This window comes from Aptenodytes forsteri, unplaced genomic scaffold (assembly GCF_000699145.1).
Source record: "Aptenodytes forsteri isolate BGI_AS27 unplaced genomic scaffold, ASM69914v1 Scaffold278, whole genome shotgun sequence".
NCBI lineage: Eukaryota > Metazoa > Chordata > Aves > Sphenisciformes > Spheniscidae > Aptenodytes > Aptenodytes forsteri.
In genome coordinates this window covers 3,114,138-3,138,102 of record NW_008795907.1, presented here as the reverse complement: position 1 = coordinate 3,138,102, position 23,965 = coordinate 3,114,138, and the positions used below count along the sequence as shown (strand labels likewise).

At 42.3% G+C, this 23,965-nt stretch overlaps 1 protein-coding gene across 1 annotated transcript in view; it reads right to left on the bottom strand.

Moving 5' to 3' along the window:
• Window positions 1–23,965, bottom strand: part of HS6ST1 (heparan sulfate 6-O-sulfotransferase 1) — a 141,610-nt gene that overhangs the window by 9,024 nt on the left and 108,621 nt on the right. The window lies entirely within an intron of this gene.

Below are 23,965 nucleotides of genomic sequence, written 5' to 3'. Positions count from 1 at the left end.
GCTGATTCCTGTCCAAACCTGCAGTCTATACAAATATGGATAGGGAGAAAAAGAAGAATTAGTATCTGCATTTTTGTAGACAGGGGAACAACAAATATTAAATGATGTGCATAAAGTCAAATGGGTGTCTGTGGCAGAGCTGGCATGAATCGGATTCCTGTAAGCCTGAGTCCATTTTGTCTTCTCTTTCTCTCTCTGTTTAAACTTTAGGAGTCTATTAGTAAATCAGATTAATAAATATCATGCAAAGCTTCTAGGGTCCATTGAAACAGAGACAGCTTGAACAGGATGTGGATTGAAAAAAGTTTAAGGAGCAAGTACTTCTTTCTTCACACCTGCACTATAAGAGTTATTATCTTAGTTGAGGCGATACACTGGTAAATATTTTACCATGAGCAATCTCTCTCTAAGATTCATCTGAGTGAATAGAAAGCATAGGAAAACAGGTTACATTTTTTGAAATTATATTGAATTTGATGTGCCCCTTTCCAGGTCTGTCACATAGAAAAGTGCTTGAAGGAGGGGAGCTTCCCTCCTAACACAGAAATAAGATGTATCTTTGGGAACTGGAATACAGGTGGTGGAACCAGGCCCCTGGAGGTACTTTAGGAAGCTGCCCCAATGGGGCATAAATAAAAAAACCCCAACAAACCCAAACAGAGACTGCAATGCAAAAGCATAGTTCGAACCGCCTAAGTTGAGATGCACCATTGACATACTGAATGTTATGCTCCCAAACCTGTATTTAGCTTTCTGGAAGGATATTAGATTCAGAGGTGCAGATTCCCTCAGCTCTCAGGAAAGTGAACAGCACACCTTTAGGCAGACTGGGGCTTCAGGAACCAGAGAGATGAGCCACTTTGATATTAGATGAATGACCATGGAAGTATTCACCCAAGGTACTTAAGACACTGAAGTTTCCATTCTCAAACTGTAACTTGGGGATTGCCTTTACATTCAGAGAAAAGTTAGCTATCTCTCTAAAGCATCATCCATTAGCAGCATCGTTATTAACATCGCGAGCCAGAAAGTCGGGGGAACTTTGTGCCAGCGTGGTTGAGAACACAGGCAGTGCCACTTGTCAGCAGTGGCTTGAAATTTATGAGGAATCACATGACTAGTAAGTTCTTTTTTGTCATCAGAGATAAAATAAACCCATAAAATACATGCAGCTGTGAGTGCCCTTCCTTTCAGCATGGTGCCCCAGACAGCTACTTAACTTAAGTATTCCTAAAGGCTCATTTCAGAAGTGTGGTCTTCTCCTAGCCCAGATGGTTCCACTCAATACTGCCTCATAAAAAACCCAAACAGCCCCAGTTTGGTCATGCAATGCCAAGTCTCACTGGCCTTCCTGGAGTTAACAAGCTTGAGCAAGAAAAATGGACATTCTAGTTAGTAAGACACTTCTTTTCTTTTTCTTCCCATGTGAAGCTGGGCAGAACAGCATTACTACTCTTGCAGGCTCCCCTTCTACATATCCACAGGGTCGTGATCCCCAGGAGGACAAAGAAAAGCAGAAGCCAAAGTCACACCTCTGCCTTTCCCTGCATTATTGTCCCTGGCAGTCCCAATGTGAAAATCCACCTGAAGCTCCCTGGGGAATTTGCAAATTCAGCATTGCAACTCGGATCTGCATGCAGGCTGCACAGTTTTGTTTGAGGAAATAATCACTAGCATATTTATTAAACAGAGCAAAATGAAATCATGTTTTTGATAAACAACCCTGTATTAGAAATAAAGTCGCAGGGAGAAAAAAATCCAATATTAGAAAGGAAGGGCAATCTTGCCGTTGTAGTACACAAATGAATTCAGGAAACTTGAGTGTAAGTACCCCTTCTGTCAAAATTAGCCTATGTGCCCCAGACAAATCTCTCTCCCTCTGCCTCTGTTTCCCATGTGTGAAGGACTGACAATGTCTCCTTTGTCTATTTTGGCAATTCAAAACATAACAACTTTTGGAGCAGGAACCGTCTCCTTCAATGATTATGCAAAGCCCCTGTTCATGGACTGAGGTCAGAGGACAATAGTTAACTTGAGGCATATTTTCATGACATAGACGTCAGGGGCACTGTTGCCCTACAGGATTCCCACCCTGGACCTCTCCTTCCCATTCTCACATAGCAGCACAAAGCAGCCTTAGTTTTGCCAGCAGAGATTTTTTTGCAGGGCCATGCTGCAAATGCAGTCACTGAGCAGATCTGGGTTAAAAATAACCCTTTCTTGCAGACATGAGGGAGTGGCTGAAGCCCCCATTTAGTGATATTCTGCCTTAATTCCTGTCAGTAGGTTCCTCAGCTAATGAAGGGGAAATGAAACCCTTCTTCCTCTAAAAAACCAATTCCTTCTCTTTTGCTAATAACCAGTCAATATAATTCTGATAAAGTGACAGATTCTAAATATGATGCTATTATCTCTCTTCGGTTCATTTCCATTTATTCTTTCATACATTCGTATTTGAGACACCCTTCTTACTTCCCACTGCTGGTCTCTAAAATCTGCCAAGAACTGCTTATTTGATTGTGCAATCCCCTATTCTTCGCTGTGATTAAATGCTTCCCTCCCACACAGCCAAAATATCTTATTTTTTATTTCTACAGGTTATTCACTGAGCTTTCAAGCATCCCTCACAGGAAAAGCAAAATCTATAACAAGTCCTTCTTGACTACTGTGGTGGCCTTCCATGAGATAAAGAGCAAAATAAGGATAGCCACTTCCAATCATACATGCTTCATCCCACTTGGCAGGAGGGGGAAGGGGAAGAAAGCTGCATAGGTCAGCTTCAACCATATAACCCCAATCTGTCAAAGCAACATGCCCCCAGGCTGCAATTTTTCTACTGCTAAAGAAAAAAATAATAAAAAAACCTTTCTATGTCCTCACTGAATTAAATGAATTGAACAGGGTGTCTGCCAGCTTGCGGGAATGAGAAATACTCTGTTTTGTTTAAAAGAAGTAGTAATGTCAAATTTGTGGCTGATTTAAGGCATCTTTGTAAGCCAAGCCCATGTATTACACGCTCCTCAAATCATTTGTGAGGGTCCTTATTCAATTCATACTGGCTCTCACTGTAAATAGTTTATCACTAAAACAACTAGTGATTTTGCCTCCCACCAGCAAAATGAAAACGTGCACCTACCCTGCCGTTAGTCTGCAGGGACCACGGAAAGAAGAACTAGAGCAGCCAGCACCCCTACTGGGATCACTTAAACCCTCACCTTACAGAGACAGTTACGGGGATTATTAGGTAACCGTTATCTCCACTGAAAATGGACAGTGTATCCTAAAGGAGCAGTTCCAGCAATGACCAGGTAAATAATAAGTAAAGGTGAGTCAGGTGTCTCTAATGATGGATGAGATGAGAATGTGGCAGATGAAAGTTTATAAGGAATTTATATTCTCATTAGAAAGTCATACTAAATGTTACCTACAAATAACAGACGTATGAAAATCTCTTTTACCCTTCTGCACAGAGCCACAAAACGACCTTCTGCTATGGTGGGAAACACTGGGGTGTAGAACACTCTCCAGCCAACCCCACCACTTGCTTCAGTAAAAGTTACCTCCTGCCTTATTTACCACCAGTACACCAAACCCCTGCCTTACCACTTTTAAAGCCCAAACTTGGGAAGACTCCACGTATTTCCGTTTTTTTTAACTCTACAGTCAGATTTCTTGCGTAGCAAAACACACTCTCAGTGAGAGATTGGAATCTAATATATGTACAATGATTACTTCCTTTGGTAGCAAATAGCCCTAATTTTCTTCAGTCTGTTTCCTCTCATCTGGTGTTCATTTAGACTCTTCCTGCATTTCACACACAATAAACTCTTCAGCCTTTAAAAGTCATAGAAAAAGAAAGAAAACCCCAAACAAACAAATAAACAAAATAAACAAGTCTCTTCTGTCCCCTATGTTTAAATAAAGGTTGCCAGACAGAACACCAAAAGCCAAGAAACTTAATAGCAAAGCCAATCCTCCAGTACTCAGACTGTGTAAACACCTACCTCGATGTTTTTCTTTTCCAGTAAACCAGGGGGGTGTCTTTATAGCAAGTCAGTGCTTGCTTTGGTAACTGGGTTTGTTTTGCACAGTTGTGTTTGTTTTGCCTGATGGTCTCTGCTCTTGGGACTCTGCTGTATTAAAAGGTAGGATGTTTTGAAATGTAACAACCAGAACACAGGCTCTGCTCACCCTCCCGATCTTCACTCGGGGACTCTTCCTGGAGTTCGATTTCACCACGGGCCAATTCCTGATGCAGCGATCCCTGGACCATGCTGGTGACAGCCCACTGAGAGCTAACCCCTAAAAACAACCCTCAGGATGCTTCAGGAGTTGGAGGCAGAAGAGAATACTCTTGTACTACAGACAAATTGACATGCTTTTTTTCCAAATGGAAAAATTAAACTCTCACAGACTCTCTTGGCTGGACGCAATCCAAAGCACAGGTTTGTAAATACACAAGGGTGGGTTTCAGCAGGTAAAATTGGGTGTTTCAGTCCAGCTACCCCTTCTTGAAAAGGAAGCAGAGTTGTGGGGAGGCTACACTCTTTCACAATTTGGCTGTATTTTTGAGAGTGTTTAAACAAAAAGCTGCTATATGAGTGCCTGTCTGTGTGTGGATGCTCCAGACACCACTCGCCTGCTTCTCCTAATCTCAGGTATATGCAAAGTGGAGTCTCGCATGTCACACCAGCTCCAAGAAACCACTAATAACTGATCTGCACCCTCAGCTCTTGTTAAGGCAATGGGGGAGTAAGAAGGGCCATTCTTCCAGGACAGCTTAACTGCAGTTCAATACGAACATATATTCCTTCATTCCCAAGAAAGAGGTTTCAAAGCAGATTCTGGAGTCTGTGGAAGACCCTGGCCTAGCAACCCGCTGTCTGAGCACCTGCTAGGTGTGCAGAGCTTTGGATTCTCACTGGCATGACATGTCTAACTCCCTCTGAAACACAGGATGGGGTGTGAGCACCAGCACGACCTGAAAAAAGAGGACTTCTATAGCTGGCAACATTTATATGGCTTTTGGGGCTGCAGCCTTACCTGCTGCCCTTCCAGTTCACAGTTACTGCCCAGGAGAATTGCAGTTGGATTAGATGATAGTTGTAGGTCCCTCCCAACTATCCTATCCTATCCTATCCTATCCTAAAAACCTCTTGGGGAAGAACAGATTAAAAATGGAAAAACAGAGTAAATTCTAATTCCAGCAGCTACAACAATACTGGCTCAGTGTGTAAGTAGATCTGTACCAGATTTCAGAGTGTAAATGAACCTGAGATTACTTAGGTCTGGCCTTTTGGATTTAAATAACTGTAGAGTCAGAATCTATTACATATTTCTATCTTTTAGCAGGAATTAAAATGAGTTATATTCATTAAATATACACTTAAAAATACCAGTACTATTTAACCCTGGGTTAAAAAAATAATTTAACTGTGAGGAGTCATGCATGAAAAGCCACACCTCTCTTTTTTCCCCTGTGCATTTCATAAAATGTGGAGGATTTTGAATGCTTCACAATCCTGGCGATGCATCCTTTCATCATACCATCCTATCCTATCCTATCCTATCCTATCCTATCCTATCCTAAAAACCTCTTGGGGAAGAACAGATTAAAAATGGAAAAACAGAGTAAATTCTAATTCCAGCAGCTACAACAATACTGGCTCAGTGTGTAAGTAGATCTGTACCAGATTTCAGAGTGTAAATGAACCTGAGATTACTTAGGTCTGGCCTTTTGGATTTAAATAACTGTAGAGTCAGAATCTATTACATATTTCTATCTTTTAGCAGGAATTAAAATGAGTTATATTCATTAAATATACACTTAAAAATACCAGTACTATTTAACCCTGGGTTAAAAAAATAATTTAACTGTGAGGAGTCATGCATGAAAAGCCACACCTCTCTTTTTTCCCCTGTGCATTTCATAAAATGTGGAGGATTTTGAATGCTTCACAATCCTGGCGATGCATCCTTTCATCATACCATGAATGGTCACGCTGCAGTGCCAGCCAGGGAGCGTGAAGCTCATGCATGTGTGTACCTGTGTGTACGAAATACAACACATCTTTCTTGCAAAGGCAACAGAAAAGATAACAGAAGCTGACAGTGAAGAAGGAGACAAAAGAGCAAGCAGCAGCTCAGGCATTTCACAAGAGGAACAACCACCCCTCCATCCACTCAGAACAACTTTAAACACGCTCGCCTTTTGGTGTTCGCAAGACATGCACGGGGTCTGAGTCACAGCTTTAAAAACACCGGATAGAGTCAAACACAATTGCAAGGGCCTTCTCCAGCCTGGTGGTGAAGAAACCTGCAAACATGAAACCAAGGAAAAGATCAATCTGTGTGCTCGATCTGGACACCCTGCAGCAATCCAGCCTTGATTTTGGAATCTGATAGGAGCGATAATGCTGTGTGTCTGCACGTGCCTCTGCACACACGGTGGCTGCAGCACAGTAACAGCGCAGTGTGAGACGCCTCTATTTAAAGTTGACCTACGAAGAAAGGTAGGTCTACAAAGCAATAGTTGGAATACTATTACGTATATATTCCTTTCACATAGATATTCCTTCTGAATTATATTGGCAAAGGCTGTAGGGCTGGAGAGGAGGTACAAAGGATGTAAGTCAGCCCCAAGGGCAGATGGGTGGAACCATGGTTTGTTAGAAAGCTGGGAGGACACATGTAGCCTTGATACCCACCTTGGGAGTGGCAGTATGATACAGACTATCCCATACTGATGAGATATATATGGTAATACAAGGGAGCATTTTATGTCTGGAATCAAATGCAGCATCAAGATAGGTATGGTTGGGTATTAATTCCTCTGAAACCATCAGAAATGAACACTTTCAGAATCATTATCTCCATAAATGAAATGAGGGTACGCTTTTACCTTAGATCTCAGTGTTCTGCAGTATTGATACTTGCTGTGTTCATAATACACTGTTACACACTTAGCCCCAGTTCAGATTTGTTAGCAATATACTACTAATAGGCTTTTAGCCAGGAAACAAGTATGGTCCTATCACCCTCGTGTCTCATGACTGTTTTATATCCAATTAGCAGAATAGACACAGACTACTGAGTTTTAACAACATCTCTGCTTTTCAAGAAAATTGAGCTGCTGTGCAAGCACAAGAATTTCCTGTTGCACTGTCTCTTGCAAACAAGTTAATCTAAAAAAAGATACATTACATGTTATGAACCTTAGGAGTGAACCGCCAGATCATTTTTCAAAATGACAGATGTGATGAAAATTGGCCAAAGGCTTGGAAAAAAAAAGTGGGGGTCAGGGTGAGGGGAGCAGATGGGGGTGGAGAGGAAGGCATTCCAGAGCCCTCTGGAGCCTTGGACTCCTCTAGGACCCATTAAAAGCTTATGTTACTTGCACCGTTTATAAACAAGTGCTTTCTTTGGCCATCATAACCTTCCTCATACCAAGCGCTTAGGAAGTGTTGACTGCTGTCTTCTACTGAAGCAAGGCACCAAAAATGACGGCAAGTTACAAATCAAATACCTTTGATTTACCACCTTTCCCAAGTTTCAGGAGGTTTGTTGTGATTCCTAAGTGACCTTAGTAAACCGACTAATCAATAGCACATCTGAATGCTGACAGACTGCAATGGAAAGTTTCACTGCCAGAAGGATTACATCAGCGCTGGCAGAGGACAGACGGTAGAAATGTGGACTGCAACCCATGCCTATTCTTCGCATTCTTTTGCTTTTATTATTGCCCCTGCTGTCATCAAGGTAGGAAATTTCCGGATGAAAAAACACTGCCATTCTCCGTAAGAAAAATTTTCACTCCCTTCACTTATTGGCTCTATCGCAGAGGCTTTCATTTTTATTGATTTTAGCATTACACAAAATTCAGGTTTTAGTAACACATTACAGCCATATTTACTATAAAATATTTGCTAGAAGGGTACTGTACCCACTATTTTTTTTAATTTCTCCCTGTATGTTAGACACATCAGAATCAAGAAAGAAACAAATCAACCCCTGAAGAGTAATGAGACACTGAACTTTTAATCTCTGTGTCAGAGACCAATTTGCACTGATAGATAAGTGGAAAACATTCGGCGTCTCATTCTAGCTCCAGCAGGTAAGTGCTGTCCCCTAATAAACTACCAGTGCAGGCTGCCATGTTATAAGGGGGGGTGAACTTTAAGTCTCCCCCTCGACATCAGGACTGAGACACATTGGTTCTGCACGGAAATCTGCACAGCTTCATACTGTCTTTGCCCTGGGAAGAGAGAGAATGCCAGGGATTCAGCCTCCCCAGGTGTCAAGATGGATACAACGAATAAAGCAAGTGCATATTTTACCTAATAAAGCAGGATTTCTGCATCTGATTCCTGCACGCTTCAGGATACAGAAGAATGAATGATCGGGATATTGCCACACAAAAAAGAAAACCAGAAGCAAGTTGAAATAGCACAAAGACAAAGCAGAACTATGCAATATGCAAAGATATTTATCCAAATCAGCTGCAAACAAAGCAGATAGGCTGGAATTTGCCTTTTCTTTTGAACTGTAAGCTAGCTTCTCTTGCGAATCACAGGAGCTCCACTGGCAGTGAGATTCAAGAAAGATTCAAGAAAAGTGTAACAGCATGATAGATAGGAAGTACGTCTCCTTGAAGAAGATTAAATTATAAAGAAACCATACAGGAAGATTAAGGGAGCAAGAGTAGCAGATATTGATCGCTTATGCAGGACAATTGAATTCCTCGGCAACTGCCTGCCTCAGCCGAAAGGGATGCAATATTTGTGTCAGACAGCTGCAACTGCAACACAGACACCCGTGAGTTGCTCCTGGATCAATCTTGTTTCAATCAAAAATTGATGGATGGCTACTTTTATTGATCGGAGTGGGAAGACTCAGGAAACAGAATCGAGATGCACAGAATTTTGAAACTAGATTGACATGTCCTGGACATACAAGTAATCATTATAACTTTCAACCACCAGGGTACATCAAGAAACAAGACATCCCAAGAAAGAAAAACACAAAGAGCAGCACAACCCATTCCCGGAAGCAGCCACAGTGCAAGCTGTTGAAAGGACTGGTTTCCAAAGGGCTCCTCTGTTCCTCTGTGAGCCACGTAGGGCTGCTAGCGAAAGGGAACAACTACTGCCCAGCAAAGCAAATCAATGTGAACTACGTACTGCCATACACCTAACGGCATGAGATAGGGGACTGGTCCTAATTCCATTTACCCGGTTCCTTCTTAAAATTCGTGCTGGGAGAGGTTCCCACACTGCTTCTTTTCTTGTGAATAGTGGCTTACATATTAGTGTATATTAGAATATTATATAGTGTATATTGGAATATTAGTGGCTTGCAAAGAGTACCAAAGCTCCCTCTTCTCAATTAGCTGACTCTCCCTTGCTCAGGACTAGCAGATGCTGTCAAGCAACAAATTGATAATCCTCAAGAAAGCAGAACTACTAATCAGTCACTTTTACATTTAAGATCCCTTGGAGTTGCCACTGCCTTATACTGTTTTTCTAATTAATTGCACTGGAATGCACTTAAGCAAGCCCCGGATCAAAGAGTCAACTGCAGAGATTGAAATAAATCCTGTCTGTGTTGCTAATGCCTTGGAAATGGATGACTTGCTAAGCATTCAAAATCCTGGGTACCAGTGGTTTAAAACTACAGATAGTGTGGGACACTTTCAAAGGAATACATTTAAGAATAAAAAGGAAAAAGCTCCCTTCATTTGCCTGTAAAAGACAATTAAACAAAAGCAATTGTTCAACTAATTTATTGTGAAGTTTGTGTATCTTATGTTCCTTATTCTCCACTTTGCTATCACCAGAAATCACAGTGCAGGAGTGTCAATTTTCATTACAGCAAAACTTTATCATCATTACAGATTTCTTTTTTTTATTTGCTTTTATGAAGGGTTGAAATCTTTTCAAAATAATGATAAATTAAAATGACTGGGGATGGATGTGTTACCAGTTGGTGCAATAAATCAGTCTCTTCCTGCATGAGTCTCTCTCTCATGGTTTAGAATATCATCAAAATGCCTTTGATTGATTTACAATTTAGTAATCCAGCCATCATCATCCATAATTCCACAATAAACCACGCCACTTAATGTAGCTGTTACAGATGTTCAGAAGTTCATTCCCTGCCTTTTAGGAGGTGATATCTAGACAGCAGCTGCAGACACTAGGACTAGCTGGGGAAGAAAAATCTGTCTTCAGCACAGGAAAACATCCCATTTTCCTATAACAATGCCCTGTCTTTAAAGTGGAAGGACGTGCTGCCAACCTTGATATATCCAGGTTCAATTATTAAACACCAAATATCCATATGCATATACGCACCCCCCTTGCCAGTTGGCAGGACTAACAAGATGCCTGGCTTCTGTCTAAAACACGTTATTTCCTGGGAAATCAAGACATTACTAAAAGCCGTATGCAACAAATCCATCAAAGGTTATGCAGCAAAAAGCAACTCATCTCACACAGGTCATGCCAGCATCAAGAAACCCATGTTGCAGTGCATTCTGCACGTGGCACAGCATCCAGAGTCAGACCTAAGGAAGTACTTACGAGTTTGCTCTTAAAACCACCACAGAAACCCGGCTGAGGCAGGCAGGAAGGGCTGCAGCCTGATGAAGAGGGTGCTATTCATTATGCTGTTACTGTAACCAATACCAGCCCTTCCTGACAGCACAATGGGACACTTCATGGGCATCATTACTCATTTTTTCACAGATTACTGATCTGAAAACAGTAGGTTAATTCTTGGTTTCAACTTCTTTTGCTTGAGCCTGAAAACAACACAGCATGAGCTGGCCTGCAAGTAACACTTTTGTTAATACTGTTTCTTAAAGAAAAGGAAAATATGTAACACACACAGTACAAGGTGCAGGTATTTTATACCAAACAGCACTAGTACTCTCTGCCAACCTCAACAGTCGCAGTTCATTTAAAGCATACAGAATTATCCAACAGGAATTGTCAAAGTGATGGTCTAGGCCACAGAAACAATTTATCTCCTAAGTGAATCACCATACTGAGGAAGCTAACAAAGACTGCAAAATTCATTAGCTGAGCAGCGCTAGAAAGGTCTGCTCCAAATCTATCACTGATCCATCTAGGCCAGCCAGCATCCTGTCTCTGACAGTGACCTGTCCCAGGCGCTGCTGAGAGAGGTGCAAGGAATAGCAAAGCTATTTCTAATTACAGGAATCCTCTTGTTTCCTCTTAGCTGCACTCGCAGGAATCGCAAATCAGGCTCGTGGTTTGGGTCTTCAGAGGGACATTTCAGCCTTCAAAACTTCAACCACCACAGGATTTCTTTGTTGGGTGATCCCTCACATCAATACATTATGAGGCTTAAGAGTTGGCAAATCTGAGTGACTGTAAGGTCCAATGAAATACCAAGTGGGTATTTCACAGGAACAGCAACCCTGGACTGTGAAGAAGGGATATCACACCCTAACACACCATGGGTTCTTCTGCTTCTAAGGGTGGTAAATGAGATCCCTTGCCCTGTTGCTAGCAGGAGCACTTACGACTACCAGAAAAGCAGCAATGTGTTGAACATGATTTTGAAAAGCAGCTTTTTGATTAATAAATCCTTGGGAGACAATTTTTTTTTTCTTTAAATACAGGCCAATGTTACCGCCTTGCTTTCCATTTGAAGGACTCTGGAGGTGTTCTAGCTGGCTGAAAGGCTACCTTTCAGCTGTGCAAGCTCCACTGCAAATAAGTCTAATTATGTGCTTAAAAATGTACGTTGCAACTCCCCAAAGCACTGCTTTCAACTCAGGAAACCCCTTTGCATCTCTCCAAAGAAGTGCACAGTGGGACTATTCCTCCTGCATCTATTGCGGCCTGTGAATACCCCAACATCCCAGCGCAAAGGGAAAACCCAGCTCTCCCCGAGACCCAGCCTGACTGCGGGGCTGGATGCGGCCCAGCTCCCACTAGATGGCACCTACCCGCTGCTGAATGTCACCTGCAGCTGAGTGCTGCCCGCCTGGTCCAGCAGAGAGGGGAAGCTCTCCTTATGGCAATATTTTTCTTCCCTTCTCATGGGATTTGTTATGTCTTGCATATTAATGCCACAAGTGCAATTTCATTTCATTTCATTGGGTTGGTGGGGGAGGACAACGATGGGAATTGGTAACTGTGAATACTTCCCTTTCTATACTGGGGCTGGAGGCAGCGATGCCAGCGTGCCACCCGACAGCACCCCACGCTACACTGAAGTCATCACAGCTGGGTACCAACCGCAGCCTCTGATGGGGTGGCGCAGCCAAGTACCAGAGTCGGCACAAGCACGTCTTCCCAAGGCAATTCTCTGCACACACAACTTTCCTTCCAGAGGGACTTAGAATACTTGCCACTGGTATTTACATTTCCAATTTAATGGCATATATTCACTGCTTACACAAACATTGCACATGAAGTGCCCCTTGGCCTGCAGGTGATGTTGCGTACATAACCGTGGGTTTTGCGTTGCAAGATTACAATTTTGTATCTATAGAGCCTTTTGCTTAAGTCTCTGCCTCAGGCTTGACTACGAAACATCACCTCCAAAAAATTTACACAGGATTTTTCTCTCTCATAGGCTTAGGTTACATGGAAAAGTGTTGCTGGCATAGCTGCACTGTGAGAAGTAAATAATAAAAGAACATTGTCAGCCAAACAGCAATGCCAGCAAAAAGTTTTGGGTAGCTATATATACAGTTGTGGGTATAGCTTACTCTGTCCAGGGAAATGGGTTAAGTTACAGAGGCAGAGGAACACTTGCCAGTGTGAGTTCTCTTCCAAGAGGGGTTTATTAGCACAGCTCTACTGAAATAATCACATTTTGAATGCAGGCATGTGCTTAGTCTCTCTGTCAAAACAATTATCACAGAGAAAAAGTTTCTTGTGTTTGGTAAATTTTAAAGTAAGAATGTGGCAATCTACATCCCTAGAGCATGCTGTGATAAGTCTCTGCCCACTGGGATCTGCTGGGCTGAGGCCATTAGTTCTTTCAGATACACTGGCAAACTGCTGAGCTTGGAGAGGCTTTCAGTCACTACCAACCTGGGATGGATGAGAGCTGGTCATCTTGTTATATGAGGCTCCATGTCCCACAGCCCTGAGTCATTCAATCCCCTGACTGTGTCTTCACATAAAAATTTATCTTTTCTTTGAGAATTTTGCCAATGGGAGCTGGAGGGTAGCAGGGTCATTGCAATCCATTTCTTTGAATACTCTGTGAGATCTCAGCTTGGTGTATTTTATTTTTTCATCCCAAAGAGAGGGTGTGTACAAAAGCAAAAGATCTGGAAAGCGTTTAGCATCACAGGAACTGCCAGCACTGCTTCCTTTGTTTGCTCTATTTAGCCTGATGACATTTTTTATCATCAATTAGCTCAAACACAGAAAAGCTGCATCTCTCAGTTGACTGTGGGACACAGGTATTGGGGTTCAAATTCCCCTTGTTAGTCTTTCTGAGAAGCTGGGCTGATGCTTGTTGTGCATCCTGTTATTCCAGTCAGCCTAGAGACAAGTGCCAGAGCTGGCATGAAAGGCATGTATCAGAGACAGAAAAAACCAAAGGTAAATTCCTCCCACTCCATGCTTGGGCTTGGTGTACCTGTTACTACATGTGTATCTTCCTTATGCCAGACATAACAAAGGCAGAAGCAGTTGTAAAGAGGGACAGAAAGGGGATTGCTAACACAGAAAATTAATATTGAAAGAATCAGTACAGTAAAGATTCACAAAGTTCACTCTGGGAAGACAAGGTCTTCCTACTGGAGAATTCCCTGAAGGGAGGAACAGTAGCAATAGATTTGAAAAAGAAAAAGAAAAAAAAAAAAAGAAATCCAATCACATACCCTATATTTAAAAATTAAAAAGACTACCAGATGCAATTACATTCATGATTAAAAGATCTAACAGAAGCATATTTAAATTCATTAACTTAGTCCACACTTTACTACCTCAGGAGACCAGCTGCTCCTGGAATACAGAGCAGCAAAATACAAACTACATCTTGCTTGTATTTGATCAAAACCTTTTGGAAGTTTCAATGATCTGGCTGTTAACATCTCTTAGGTGATAATTAGGCTCTTGGGGCAGCAAACATTGTTTGGGAGAGAAAATGCACCGTGGAAACATAAGTAGTGGAGCCTTCTGCCTTGCTGAAGAGTCAGTTATTCCACTATATAAAAAAAGGCAGTCAAGGGCAAAATGAGGCCATTTTCAAACAGAGACTCATTTTGCCTGTGTATATCAGCAATCAGCAGATGCTCACCTCTGTGTAAACTGTTTACTTTAGGTTTTGCTCATTTCTTGCAACATATATTTTAACCAAGAGATTTTAGCCCTTGCGCACTGCAGCTCATGAGCACGGCTCTCCTCTGGAAAACAGACGCTGCATGGTTTTTCCATCGCTGTTTGACAGCTGTTTGGTAGCAGGTACCAGCTGGGGCTGAGTAGACACTTCTCCCAATTCCTGTCCTCCCAAGCAGGGTCCCTGGTCCGCCCCGGCCTCCTGACAGGGCTGGCCTCTCTGCTCGGGGGATGCTCTAGGGCCTCTGGCTGCAGGACGAGGCTTCAGGGCACGTTCGGAGGTGCTGGGAAGAGCCAGAACCTCTCCATGGGATGAAGCCTGTTAGCAGGGCGGATGCACAATATTCTCCGTTTGTCCCAGGAGGGCACTAAATTAACAGCGGAGGCACTGAGTTACTTCCTTTCTGTTATTGCCATGGGACCTATTTCCCTGTGACTGGACAGTAAGAGACTTAATTAATGATAACTGGAGTTTCTGTTTATTGTTGGGTCCGACACATATCTGTCCTTCTAGTCTTTCTCTCTGTATGCTATGTCTGGTTTTGGTCTCCTCCATCCTGCAAGGCAAAGCTTACCTCCTCTGGATAAAGACCTTCCTTCTCAAGAGATCTTTTAAATAATTCTGACAGTTGGAGTCTTTCCTGTCCTTCCTGCACAGTCCCCCATAATCAAGTGCAAGAAACATCGAAGGACAGAGCTGACCTTTCAGACAGACAGCTACACATGTGCCTGAACTGTCAGGCAGATGTTTTCAGGACCCATTTCAGGATTTTACTCTTCTGAGTTAGTTATGATCCATGGCAGAGCGCTCTGCATTATGGAAGCGTCTGCTCTGCCTCAGTGCCTTTGGGAAGTTGCACCATTCCTGAAGAGCTCTAATTCAGCTTGAAATCAGCAGATTTAGAATCCAGCTATTTGTGCCACATGAACGTTATTCCCTCACTGTCTGCAAATGTAACTGAAGTGCCCGGTCTCTTCCCACACCACCAAGGAAGCCCTGATGGTATGCACAGGAGCAGGAAGAGTCTCCTGCTGTCTCCCAACCAAGCCATCCTCATTCATTCAAATGAAGTCAGTGGAGATGTAGCTACACCAATTGTCCCACTCAACTTTATTTCTCCTTTGTCACTGAAGGACTGGAGAGATCTATTTTATTTTGCTTTAAAAGTCATATAAGGCAGCTGATGTCCATTGACAAAAACTTGAAAGCCAAGAATAATTCAGGTATCAAAATCACAGCCTTAAACATTCCTTGTTTGAGCACTAGCCTGGCAGTACCTCACAGCTGCGGGTATGGAGGCGAGAGCTCTTGCAGGGGCTGGAGAAAGATGCTCTTCCATGACTCATCAGCCATCCCTCCGGTGAACAAGGACATAATGACAGGATTAGTCAGAAAAATTGTAACTGTAACCAAAAGCAAGAAGAAAATAGAGGAAAAAGTACGGAAGAGGATGGGAAATTGTGCTGGTCCGAAAACACTCAACACCAACTTTCAATTCTGAAACTATTTGCTAGTAACTCAACTCTAGACGTGATTCTGGACATGTTTCTATCTCATAATCAGAATTAAACACAGTCTCAGATCCTCATTCTGATGACTAGTAGCTACATTTTTTCTTGTTATATATGGGAACGTATCATACATATTATATCGTGTTTCAAATACATAGGAAGCTTCCCCTTATTGCCATATTTTTGGGACAATCCTTAATACTGCTCCAAAAGTCAGATAAGTACATGCTTAAGTACATTACAATATGAGATAGCTTTCCTGAATGAGACCTGGAATTCAACCTGAGCTGAAGTTACTTATAGCAAAACCCAAACATATTTCATGCAATACCTCTGCTGTGCATGTGACTTGGAAAATAATGGAATTCTATTTTGTGAGGAATTTACATGAAATTGTGAGTGGGTCTTTCTCTTTCTAGAGTACTCAGTCTCAGAGAAAAGGGAGATTATTTGCATCTAAGAGCAAAATGCCCATTAATACCATGAACAAAATTCTATGGATAAAGCTTCTGATGGCACTTACAGAAATTGGGTGCCAAAAGTCCCTTGCAAAGGGAGATGTGCCTTGTATCGTTCTCATCATCTAGGAGCCTGTAAAGGCTGCTACGAGTCTTGAGATTGGGTACTAAAGATGGTGGGTGGCAGATTTACGAATCACACTCCAATTTTTTAACCCAAAGAACCTTCAATACCTTTTATTACTCTTTCCCTTCATCAGAAAGTTACTGGTTATTCTTGACAACAGATAGCTCCATCTGCACTTTTATTCATCCCCAGTGAATACACGGATTTTCTTTAAACACGTTCTCATCTGTCTAAGCTTTCAGGAGTAGCAAAATATTCTGGGAGAAAAATTCGGGATGATCCAGATGACAGGATAGGGAGGACAAGGGAGGAAGACAAGAAAAGAGGAGCTTGAGATGAGTTGTGATTAAATTTGTTAAGTTTAAATTTGATTAAATTTGTTAGATTAAATTTGCAAAATTACTTAGAGTATTGAACATATCAGCCTTGAGTTCACCATCAGGTCAATATGGTAGTAAAACAAAGGGCTTCCCTTTTGAAGAGGTAAAATAAAAAATATTAGACATTTTCTCTTTTAAAACCAGTTTGTGCAGGAGGGGATGTTCTGGCTGTAAATGACACAATTCTCTTTTGGGTAAATATCTGGGGTGAGGTTAGCTGCATAAGTCATTATCCAAAAGGTTTATTTTTAGACCCATATCTGCTCTAATCCTACCTTTTCTTTTTCTTTATGTGGATAAGGTTTTCACAGGTCTTATTTAAAAAACTACATTAATTCCAAAATGAGAAACAAGAACTTTTCAAACGTTTACCATTAATATGGATGAATTACAAACAAACCTGGCCTTGATGCAGGCTGAAAGCTGAGCACCTCAGAGGTGAATTGTCACTTTTAATACGCTGAACATGCCTGTACTCTGACAGAGAATTGCTGTCGTTACAAATGTTCTTCCGGGCACCAGTGCTGACCTCTCCTGTGCTGTCTGCCTTCCCGTGCTTGGACTGTTGCACTCATCTTAAACTGTTCCAGTCACTGTTGGTTTGCTGAAATCTTTTTGCCTGACTCTTAAGTCACAACTACTCCATACACTCTTCTGCCAAATTTTCATTCCATAATGGCACGATCCAAAGCTCACTGAACTCAAAGGGAAGATTTGCACTGGCTTCTAGGGATTTTGGATCATACTTCACCTGCTTGCCTGCCAAATGCCTTCCTTGAAGACAAAGCAAACGCCTTCCTTGAAGACAAAGCAAACGCTGTGCTTGAGTTCTCTTACGAAAGCGCGACAACTGCTAGGGGAGGACATGTGAGGGGAGAAGCTTGAGGAGACATCGGGAGGGATAGACTGCTGAGGACGCAGGGCTGGAGACACGCTCTTGGAAGGAGGGACACCCCTGAGGGACTGTGACCCATGGAGGACCCATGCCAGGGCAGAGACTCTCCTGAGGGACTGCAGCCTGCTGGCGACCCATGCTGGAGCAGCAACAGTGAGAAGAGCAGAGTAGAAGAGAAAAATAGTAAGAACTGTAGAAGAGGGGCAGACAGAAACCATTACACCATTACACATTACAACAGTCACATACGATCCTGCCATTCATGCTCAAACCCTAATTTAGAAGAATAATCTCTAGGTAAAGCAGGAACTTGTATCTCCATGTTGTTTCAATGCTGGGCCTTTCTCAGAAAGGAAGCTGGAGCTATTTTGCTTTCTGCACCCCCACCAGTTCTCTCAAGCTATGTCTACGCTATCAGATCCAGGAACTCTTATCCAGGTGGGATAACAAATTTGTCCTGACTTCCAGGGGTGCCCCAGCCATTCAGTGCTGTGGTTTTGATGTGCTGGAGGAGAGCTGTGGGCTGCTCCAGTCAGGTACCTTGTTAGCATGACAGAGGGATCAGGGTATAAGGGATTGCCACAAAACACACATATCCCATACCTTAAGCAGCAGCAGAGTGCCCCACATCCTTTGGAAGAACAATTTGTGAAAAAAGAGACTGTCAAGCCTAGTTTAGGGAGCCAAATTCTGTTTTCTCCCCAGAATTATGTCTTATTTGCCATTATCATAATGTCAACCTTCTGTGCCCAGTTTGTCACCTGGAACTCTGCTGATCTCATTGCCTTTAGCAGAAGCACTGGGGACTCCCAACTGTTCAACAGCAGCCAAGAAAACGAAACACTTCTCCCTTGCTAATTCACTAAGAAGCTAAAAGGTAGAAAATAAAAGCCTTAGTAGAAAGTTGAGGCCTTTTAGTTCAGTCAGTGCTCTGCCATGAAAACACCAGAGTCTCTCATTCCATTTCTGTGGCATCTACCGACCCTAAATTCCCTCCTGTCCACATGTACATGCAAAGCGGGTTTTATACTGTTTGTGGCTGATGGTTATAAAAGCCAAAGATTTATGAATTGCCAGATTCATGCATTCAGAAAATTTGACTCAGGCTCCTGGAAAACCACCGGACCAGCTGAAAAGTTCCACCACATTAAGCTGACCTCATTCTGCTTAACTCCAAGTACTCTGGCAGTGGAGCCCAGGATCCTTCCAGCTCCAAGTCATTCGCTCTAGTAACTACATGAAAGCTGCAGGAGGTGTCCTCTGCCAAACCTCCTTCTCTCACAGCAGTGATGCCTCTGTTCATCAGCAAGCAGTCATGATTTCTGTTAGTTGTGGCCCAGTTCTGGTCTATTTTAGGATTTCTAGAAGCTGTTAAAAACTAATATCCTCTCACTCCCTCCTCCTAGAATCTCATTTATCACTCTGCCTCCTGCACAGTTACACTTCTCTCTCTCAGCTGGCAATTTCTTTCCTATGATATAAATTTTGGATGACCCTAAGGGGTCATAAGCACATGGGGGCAGTGGTCCAGACTACAAAGTGACAGGGAAAGATTTAAGCAATTGGGACTGCTAGGCAAGGGGGAATTGTGCTAATTAAAAGGAAAAGGAACAGTAAATAGCCAGAGACAAAATGCAACGATCCTCAAGCAGGAGCACCCCGGCAGTAGAGGAGCTCCTTGTGATCTGTCCTGCTTACAGTGCAGCTCTCCTCTGAAACAGGGCTATGAAACGCATCAATTTAGTAATAGATAGATTCACTCTCCAAGTGTTTTCAGTGTCATGTCTGCTGACTTGAGGTATTTTTAGCACATTTTTACAACTGTTTGCACTACAGTCACCATAATTAGAAGCGTGTCAGTTGAAGTCAACTTTGTCTTGTGTCTCATAAATAGAACTATTGTTAATTAAGCTTGATAACCAAGTTCCGTCCCAAATGGCACTTGGTCAGCCACGTGGTGGTGCAAAGATGAAAACAGTGCATGTAGAGAGTTTGCAAATATGAAATAAGGGAAATATTTTGGCTTATAGAATCTGCACAATAAGGAATGACTCTTAAAACAGTGTGGCTTGATGATCAAATACCAGGCTGCATTTGTTGGGCTAACATAAGAAGTTCTACCTGCAATCTCAGTGGACCCACACATGACTGCTAATCTCATTTATAGGTATTTTTAAATGTAAGCAAATGCTAACTACAAATAAGATGTGGAACTAAGAATAGGTGTCTGGAAAGGGAGTTAGTACAGGAGGAAAGGAACCTTTCCAAAACCATTGGACTAATTAGACTACATTGTTTCTAAATGTCAACTAAAGTTACTGAACTCTTCCCATATGAACAGCTCAACTTTGTACTAAAATATCTATTTACCTGTGTGCATGGGTACGAGTGTGCACGCACAAGGAGGAACTCAGAGAGCCTCTTCCAGGGCAGCTGCTTCTCAGGCTGGACTCTAGTGAATTAAATGAATCCCTCTCCAAATTTAACAGGGGCTTTTTCTCACAAGTGGCACCAGTCTGATACACTGACAACCCACTGGTTCAAGAAGTCAAGGAACACAATTGCTCATGGGACTGTCATTTGGTATAAAGCATTTGTACACTGTGAAACACAACCTATCACCAACCTGCTCTGCCTCCAAGCACTATGGCACATCTGTGGCTACAATCAAGAAATGTGTAGTACAGGGCAAGAAAGGGCTGGAGGTAGCTGCCGCATGCCACTGATCCTGAATCTGCCTTATGCCTAGTAGTAAATGGCAATAGTACAAAAGTTGGCTTAAGTTTATGGGCTGTCAGTGGCTCCTGTGGGCCAATAAAGCACCAGGGGAGCAGTGGTAGCACGTAGAGAAACCTACTCCGATTCCCTTAAATTAACACTGGGGAGCCACAATAAAGATTCCAGGATGGAACAGGGTTCCCCTCTGCTGAGATGATAATTCAGAGATCAATTGCACTGCTCTAAGTCCCTGACCTAGTACCAATACAGATCAAAGTTAGCACCACAAGACTTCTGTCTCTGTCTGGAAGGGCAATGGAAGGTATATGCTATATAGTCCACCTGGTGCTGAAACACCACATAACATCTAACAGACTGATTATACCACCAAACATCACTGAGCATCCCATTTCATACACAGCTCACTGTCTTGCTTTCAGACAATCAATATTCCTTCTGCTTTTTGTGCACATTCACACACAAAAAGCAAACAAACAGACAAAGCCACATTTTCCCTGCTTCTCATCTCATTACTGAAATTTTCCTTGCAGCTCACTAATTTTATGCTCTCTCAGGTATGCGCACTCCCAGCAGCAGGTTTCCAGCAGCAAATTAGGCAAGCTAAATTACTGCAAGTTTACCAAAGGAAAAGGAAATAAAGACCTCAAACACCTTGTGGACTTTTCTCTCCCTCAAATCAGTAGCTTGTTTATTCTAATAATAATAAAGCAGGCAGAAGGATGTAATTAATGTCAAGCACAATTCATTCCTGTTACTTTGAGGTACTAAAATCAAAACCAGAAATCCTGACTTTGAAGCAACATACACACAAAAACACAAGAAAACTTTTATACGTACGATTTTCTAATTTAGGAACATCCATGTGCAATGTGAGCTGCTCAGCAAATTGAGCCAGGAAATACATTAACTGGAAGCTAATTTAGGGCATAACTATTTTACCTCATGTTTGAAACTGTTCCACCAGGTTATTTCACTGCAGAACATTTTAGAGAAGAGAATGAGCGTGCTAAGGGGAAGAGGGAAGGGAGGAGATTTTGAACAGTGGGGTTTTGGCTAAAATGGAAAGGAAGCTATTTCTGGTGAAGTGGACTCTCCCCCCCACCCGATTAATGGATAAATCGTGTAAGAAAAATGTCTCCATCCCAAGGCAGACCCAATGATGTTCTGCATTAACTGAAACATATGGGAACATTTCAGTATAAACAAAAACTGCACTGTATGAGCTTTTTTCTATGAGCTTTCCAGTTCATTTAACCCTTGCTATGGTGCACATTAAGTACAGCCTGAGATTACTGGTATAACACTCCACTGAGTATTTTTTGACTCAGATAATGCAGCAGTAACTCCCAGCTTTTATATTGATAAACTGGAAGCCTACTTGCATTTCAAAACACTGTAGGCCCTCTTCTTTATGCCAAGTTTTTCAGCTGAAGGATGTGGATGTTACAGTGGGCTTCCTGAGAGCACTTATGTTGAACAAAAGCCAATTTTTTGAACAGAAGGATGGCAACACTTTAAAATCATCTACGAGAAAGATGATCCTAAATGCTATTCATGGGAGCTTAGGCTCCCAAATTACCTGGCTGCTTTTGAAAATGCTGCCACTGAGCAATCCCTAGTTTTTGCTTCTTCCCTTTCCTGACTGTGCCCTTCACCTGGAATCCCTGCTGGGATTCCAGAAGCACTTTTTCTGGGTTGCAACAGTGAACACCAGCAGTTGTGGCGAATCATGACAACTCAAACCTTTGCTAAAGTTCATGCACCTCTGGGGTTCCAGAGCAGCCCAACTTGACTGGGCAACGCAGCGAGGCAGCCTGCTTTTGGCTTGCCCTTTCATCTTCTTGCTTTCCTTGTTGAGATTTGCCCTGCTGAGATGATCAGCTGCCCCAACACCTTTTTGTCAGGGAGGTGAGGAGCTATCAAGATTTAGACCATTTTCTTATGTTAACTAGTCTACTTATGTTTCAGTACTAATGTTCACTATGTCAACTAGTTTACTTTTCTCTTTTGAGAGCACACTGGCATTAAATTAGAAAATGTACCTCCAAACTCTCATATCCTCCTGACTGCTAAAACAAGCAAACACCAGCAGCTTGGACGTAGCTGTAATGAAAAGCTTCGTTTTTACATTTTCATACTGTGTGTGTGGCAGGAAAGAAGCTTCCCAAATCAAAGTGGAAGGTCCTTCTGCCATGGAAAACAAGGGGAGATATCTCCAAGCCAATGCCACGGTATCAAGTGACAGGACACACACTGATTTTCATTTCCTGACCAAATCTCAGTGGAACCAGGAACTTACTCATCTCACTTTCATTCATAGAAAGTAAAACCACAAAATACTATTGCAATTTTGACTTCTGAATTACAGGGGCCATTGGGCTTCTATGACTTAATTTTTCCTTGAATTCATCATGTATTCTTGAAATAATCTTATTCTAATTTAACAATTGTCAGCAATGCTCAACCCAGTACAACCCAGTGAATTTTCTACAATCTTTAGTCTGAGTTTGTCTAACTTTGTCTTTCTTTTGTCTATTAGTCTACTGCCAGCTTGCTGTTCCCCTTACAGACTGCAAATCAATGGCCCTTTAGACTTAAGCTTGAACCCAAAAGACTGTGCTCTGCAATTTTCCTCTTGAGGCCTGGTTTCCAGTTTTTTCTTTCATGTAGTTTTTCAATGAATCCTCCCCTATTTATTTTCTGCCTTTTCCAACTGTGGGCACCAGAACTGAGGAGGGTGAATGCAACGCTCAAAGCTGCAGGAGATACAGTCACAGCTCCTGGGTGGATACCTGTTGTGTACTTATAGTACAGCTCACACAGGAGGATCCCAGCAGCAAATCCCACTAACATCCCCTGGGCCGCTTCAGATGTTGTTAGGATGAGCCTCATGCTCCTCTGTTTGGGATATAAACAGTGTTCATAAGCTGATCGCATCTCAGCAAACAGATTGACTTTCTCAAAAAGAGTATAAATGAAGTAACCATACAGATGAAAATACTGACAGGGATATTCTGGACAAATTTCACATTCTGTTACACTGAGAAACAAGGACCTGAAATTGCTCAGGACTGAAAATGAGATATTACAGCATTTGGTTTCTGGATCAAGAGTTCAAATCAGATGGAGGAGGGTAATGAACAAAACCTCATTATCATCTAGCAGCTACTAATGAGTGTCAGTAGCTAGACAAATACAGGACTTCGCGGACTTGCAGTGGCAGCTCCTGTTATAGTAAGAGCTGTCTTTGTAAGAAGGTCTGGAAAACTGAGTCAAAACTCTGAATCCAAGTAATCCTGGGGTACAAAATGACTTGCAGTATGGCAAGTGAGGGGCAGTGACTTTACTTCTAGGTTACATGCTGTCGTGGTTTAACCTCAGTCGGCAACTGAACCCCACCCAGCTGCTCGCTCACTCCCCCCCCACCCTGGTGGGATGGGGGAGAGAATTGGAAGAGCACAAGTGAGGAAAAACTCATGGGTTGAGATAAAAACAGTTTAATAATTGAAATATAATAATAATAA